This window comes from Pinus tabuliformis, chromosome X (assembly GCF_031772625.1).
Source record: "Pinus tabuliformis cultivar Carrire ecotype Pingquan chromosome X, CPIR1, whole genome shotgun sequence".
In the NCBI taxonomy this organism is placed as follows: Eukaryota; Viridiplantae; Streptophyta; class Pinopsida; order Pinales; family Pinaceae; genus Pinus; species Pinus tabuliformis.
This window is the reverse complement of record NC_142308.1, coordinates 949,121,535-949,126,902: the sequence shown is the minus strand read 5'-3', so window position 1 is coordinate 949,126,902 and position 5,368 is coordinate 949,121,535.

The following is a 5,368-nucleotide window of genomic DNA, read 5'->3' as shown; positions in this document are numbered from 1 at the left end:
AAAATAGTCTTCACATCCATTTAATGAGCTTTCCATCCATTGTGAGCTACCAAGGAAAAAGGAAACATAATGGTAGCCCATTTTGTTGTGGGGGCAAAAGTCTCCTCAACACCTTTTTGTGCAAACTATTTTGCCATGAGCCTTGTTTTGTGCATGTCAAGTGAGCCATCTGATTTGTAATTGATTTTGTAGACCTACTTGCAGACAATTGGTATGGTTCCAAGTGGAGGGTCCACCAACTTCCATATTTCATTCTATGAGGGCATCATACTCCTTTTTCATTTCTTCTTTCTATTCATCATGAAAAACAACGTCTTTCAACACTTTCAAGTGTTTTGGTGAGTCATTTTGGAGACCTTTATGAAATGGTCCAAGTTGCTCTATTGATTGAGATGGCGTTGCATCAAGATTTAGTCTTCCAATCCTCATCACATCACTCAAAAGGCCTTCCTGCTATGAAGAGGTGGTCGAAACTTTGAGGGGACACAATGCTTCAGATGGAGATTCCATAGATTAATCCAAGATAGGGATCCCCTTTTCAAAATGTGGAATCTCATTATCAAATTGATGATGAATCTCTCCAAATGATCAAGTTGTTGCTCAATAGTGTTGTCAATCTTGGTAGTCTAAAATAAATCATATATTTAGACAAAACAAACTTCTTATTTACCTCATTGTAAAGATGATATGCCTTTGTGGCATCTGAACACCCCAAGAAGATGAGCTCCCTCAATCAAACTTCCTTCTTGTTCCTTATGAATGAAAGCATAGCAGGTGGAACCAAAGACATTGAGATGCCTTACAAAAGGAATGTGGCCATACCACATTTCATAAGTCTCATTTTCGGAAAGCATGAGATGGACATATGGTTTTAACATACACAGTGCATAGAACTACATCAATGGAAAACATCAACTTTACATTTTTGAAGAACATCATTGAGCAAACCATATAAGATATTCACGTTCATTCTTTCACCTACACCATTTTGTTGAAGGTTGTTTGGAACAATAGTTTGATGTTGAAACCTTTATTGGCAAACATGGTTCCCAAATTCAGAGTCAATATGTGATTGTGCATCATTTTCAATCCATGCATGAAAATTTCTAAAACTTTCTAATTTGTTTTTCAACAAATACACCCAACAGATCCTAGTGTATTCATCAATAAAAGCCATCATATATCTATTGTCATTTGCAAAGGGAATATGGATAGGGCTACACAAATCCAAATGAATCTGTGCAAGTCTTCTATGTGCTATGGAAAGAGAATCATAAAATGGTTGTTTGCTATGTTTCTCTAGGACACAAGCATCACTGCTTCAGCTTCCTAGGAATAGTTGGCAAACCAAAAACGCCATTCTTTTTTACCAATCAAAGACTGTCATAATTAAGATGTCCAAATCTTGCATGCAATAGAAGACTCAATGGCAATGTACCTTCATTGTACCAAGAAAGATATGCAAAGTTTGTGCACGAACAAATGGTCCTTACAGTTTCAACAACTTGTCCTCCTCTACTCCAATCATGACAATTGTGTTGTCAGATGTCTTCTATATCTCTATTTTGCCATCAAACATATGAATGGACTGGGCTTGCAGGCGAATGTGAACAAAGGGCATCACATTTCTCTGCAACTCTATAAGGTAGACTACATCATGCAAAAGAAAATCAGGAGTCCAAGCAATTTGACCCTAATGGTGCCAAGTCCCGATGGCTTAAGACATGAGTTGTCAACAAAATACACTACCCCGTCTACATTTTTATTAAGGTCTTCAAAGAAGTCTTTCTGAAAGGTCATATGGCAGGTTGCACCTATATCACGCAGTGATTCATCTCTTCAAGAAGAAAATGAAGTGCGAAACAAATCTTCAATTACTCCAATATTGCAATGGGCAACAATATAATGAGAAGATTCATTTGCTTTACCTTTAGGTGGATTTGATGTTTTACCTTTATCTTCTTTCGAATTTCTAATGTCTTTGATTCTCTCTCAAGGGATTATGCATGTTGACGCATCATGTCCATCTTTGTTGCAGTGAAGAACAGATCTTGACATATGCTAATAAATAGGTGGCAAGATTCGCCACAAAGTGGCCTATCCACCAAACCTCAACTTGATTACAAAGGCACATACCATAATGGTCAGAGCTATGTTTTTACCTTGCTCACAAGATATCATGGTCTCTTCGCTGGAATTTTGATTCGTGAGAGATTGCAAAACAGGAATGTCCAAAGTCTTCAACCAACTAGAGAGATGCATTGAATAAAGAGAGCAAAAAATGACTTACAGAGAACTAGAACTAGAACCAAAAACAAACTACAAGAAGAAGGATTTTGACAACAATGTGGCTCAACCAAGTCATGAAAATCCTGGACGTCAACTACATAGGGAAAAGCTAGAGGCACAGGGACTGATGGCATAAACTGAAAACCTTGGGCACAATAAGCAGCAATGTGTGATCATGATTCAGGACGTCAACAAGAAAGAGGAGCTTGGAAAAGGGAGACAGGATCGAGCATTAGAACTCATGGGGAATCTGAATAGGACCTAATAAAAACAATTAAACGCAAAACAGGTCACAGTCTGAGACGCAGAGAACAAGCAAAGTTGGATCAGAATAGCAAACTTGACAGCGAGAAGTGGTTTTGCAAGGGTAGGGAGGTCAAGTGTTAAACAAGGCTCGAATATCACTATCAAAGGTAACTCCCGAATTGATTGATTTACATTGATATGAATAGACTTCTATAATGTATTTTTTTTTTAATCTAGGATACAATTATTGAATTGAGACTTCTGTGATCCATATCAAATTTTTGAAGATTCTTTGGTGAAAATCACATAGAGAAACTTTTGTCGACGCGTTTCAAACCAACCAGTGTGGTTCATCGTCAAGACAAGTTGAATGAGCAGATCTCGCTTTGCACATTAAATAGATAGGGCAAAATATCCAATGACTCAATTTTCTCGATAAGGTAACGACTAAAAAGACAACAGCTAGATTTGACCGAATAACGGCTAGTTTGACTATGATAAAAGGTATACATTTTATATATATATATATATAAATTTTTTATTTAATTTTTTATTATTAATTAATTATTATTTTTTTAATAAGAAAACTTATTCAAATTAGAATGTAAGGGTCCATGTTACAAATAGAATAAGTAAATTAATGTATTATAATAAGTAAATCATAAAACAAATTAATTGAAAATATATTAATAAATATAAATTAAAATAAATTAATTTAATTTAACATTGTTAGAATAAATTAATTTAAAATTGTTAGATAAAAATATTGGTTAGTTATAAAAGCCAAAAATAGAGTGATAGTTAATTATATTTATTAATTAAAATATATATTTATAAATACTTAAAATTTTAAATATTATATTGTTAGATAAAAAATTAGAGAATTCAAAGTGTTACAAAAATATTAAAAATTAATTCACGGTCTTTTAAGGATCAAGAAAAAAAAAGAGAATATTAGTTTTAAATTAAATTAATTATAAAATAGATTAATTTTCGTAAATTAATTATAAAATAAATTAAATTTAAATTAATAGACAAAGAGTTTACACAAAAAAAAATAAAAAAAATAAATAAACTACCATCTTAAAAATTAATTAATAAAAATAATTTTTGTAAATTTATTATTAAAAAAAATTAGTTTAAAATAATAGTCACAGAGTTTTCACATATATAAATATTTATTTAAAATATTAAAAAAAATTAATCGATTAATTAAGGGGAGGGGATGAAAGAGAACGACTAGGAGGAGAGGGTTGGGACCAAGCAACCACTGATTTTCCAGCCATCTTCTCTATTGAGATTGTTTGGCCTTTTTTCAATCTCAAGGACTTCCCTAAATTTCCGGTGATGGAACTGCGACACTCTAACAATTACACTAGCCTCCTCGATGCAGACATGATGATTGGTTTTCCCCACATGCTCTGCTAAAGCGGAAGACTTAGTTCTCATATGCTTGAGCTCAGCTGCGTGCTCACTAATCCTTTGATTAATTGAGCGACTAGTCGAAACACGTCGACAAAAGTTTCTCTATGTGATTTTCGCCGAAGAATCTTCAAAAAATCTAGGATAATCGGTCACTGGTAAGAGTTACCCTGAACAGACCCAGGATCAAATCTAACTGGCTGCCACTATAAACCTAGACTACGTGTAACAGCCTACAAGCCGCACAATCGCAGGAAACTTATGCCTCAACAAGAGTCGAAACATCCGCTATGGGGTCGCCTACTCTTCTAACCAAAACACAACAGGTCATATATATACTCAATGAGATTTGAACCCTCGTCTCGTGGGTTTCACCCAGCGAAACTTACCATTAAAATGTTACAAAAGTGATTCTTCATCTTCCAAGGTCAGTTCCTATTCTAACTGTTCATATATACCCTATTTACATATTTACAAAATATTCTCTAAAACAAGGTGCATATAACCAGTCCATCTGTCCGTATTGAGACATGCGTATACATGTAAGAGTGAAGTGTCTTCATGGCCAGCAAAATAAGAACCAAAACACGAAACAGTAGTTGCTAAGGATTATTTGTGAATATCGAGACTGGAACATATTGCCTACATGGAGACATTACAGACTGAAACAACAGCAATATCCCAAGTTTAAGAAAAAAAAATGTTGCTGCCAAAAATTTATAAGCAATGTCACGCATTGACATGTATAATCTACATAATTTACAATACTAAAGCAAAAGTGCTGCTTGAGCTTTCTGGAGATAAACTCTCTAAAAATTTTGAAATATCCAATGTTTTGAGTGGAGACTAGACACTCCACCCATCATCAGGGACAAATAAAGCTGAAATAATAATAGAAAAGAATGCTTGCTAAAAATTATTATTCCAACTAAAAATGTTTGACCAAAATCTATTCCAACTTGTTACAAACTTAGTGACCAACTAAATGACCTGGATATTTTCAAGTATCCACTAGGATTCAACAGCAGAAACTTGATGACATTGAAATAGTCATCTCTTATTAACACACTGAATGACAAGTTGACGCTCCAAATGATAGTCGCACAAGTTTCAGGAAATCATTTAGTTTCATTTCCAAAATATTGCAGTAAACAAGCTTAGCATTTTACGCACATACACGGAACTTACAGAAAGGTAGGTAATGATCCATAAAAATGAGTAGTGCTCAACAATTTCTCAGACAATATTGATATTTCAAGGCAAAATGTATCATATATTAAATGCATTTTGCAGTAACCATGCTGTCTAATACACACTGGGAACTTGGCCGAGGGCCTCTAGTCACTAAGCTGTATTACCATTGTAAAGTTCATTAAAATAGAAAAGAAATGATACGTTAGCGTCTCACGTC